Genomic DNA, 1,142 nt, shown 5'->3' on the forward strand with positions numbered 1-1,142 from the left:
CTGTTGGAAAAATGTTAGATCACGGCTACAAACAGAAACTCTTCCAAACACTAGGTTTTGCTTTAAAGATTCAATTTTATTATCCCAACAAATTCTGTGTTGTTTTCCTTGAAATGAAAAGCACACATCGTTCATTTTCAAGAAATGTATGTCATGAAGCCACATAGGATCTATATAATTTGCCAGTTTTCTGTTCTTTCAAAAAGAAAACAGTTCTATTAAAAAAAATGTGGCTGGTTCAGCTCATAGATTGACCATACAAGGGCTTTTTCTTTCAAGAACCAGGACTGAAAGTTAATAAAACAAGTAATTGTCTCCGTTCCATCAAGAACATCTTAGGGTAACATTTTGAAGGAAATCCTGCACAGACCCATAACCAGCAGGTGCCCCTCCCTCCTCCCTGCCTCACCAGAACTGGGTCTACTTCATACTGTCTTGTATCTTCAGGGTCAATATTAACTGGGGAAGGTGAGGAAACTAGGAATTATTGGTTTTCAGGGGAATTCCTGCTGAGTGGGGTCCAGGTTTGACTTCATGAACCCCCAAATGGATTTGGAGGTCCCCCAGGTTTCCCTGAGGTGATCTGTGAGAACCATTATCTTGGGCCATGTTACATGAATCATGCTTGGTGTCTGCCTGCTCACTTTCCTTTCCTGGACTTCTTTTCATGCCTTTTAAAAGCTTGCTCTGCTGTCTTGGGCTGGACAGGAGACAGACTTGGGAGCTGTCTTCATGAGAATATAATTACAATGTATGATGACCTCTGTGAAGGACAGGTGGTGTCTTGGAGGCCCCACCAGGGCTGAGCAGATCTCTGGGAAGAAGCCAGGCTGAAGTGGAGTTTCTTCTTAGGTGATAGGAGAGGTAGGAGAAGATTGGAAGGGTCCTGTGGTGGTGGGAGAGGGCAGATTCATGGGAGCCTTGGAGATATGGCAGAGATGAGAATTAGGGGAGTAGATGAAGGGTCTGTCATCCAGGAGATAGGAAGCCCTATCAAGATTTTTAGTCCTAAATTTGTAAACCCACAGAGTCAATCCTGACTATCTTGTTCCTTCATCTTGATGTCCTCATAGAGGAGATTATTATTATTCTTTTTTTGAGGGCATCTTCAGCCTGTTACGCCTTAGGTATTTGTGGCTATC

Source organism: Peromyscus eremicus, chromosome 6 (genome assembly GCF_949786415.1).
Source record: "Peromyscus eremicus chromosome 6, PerEre_H2_v1, whole genome shotgun sequence".
Classification (NCBI taxonomy): Eukaryota; Metazoa; Chordata; class Mammalia; order Rodentia; family Cricetidae; genus Peromyscus; species Peromyscus eremicus.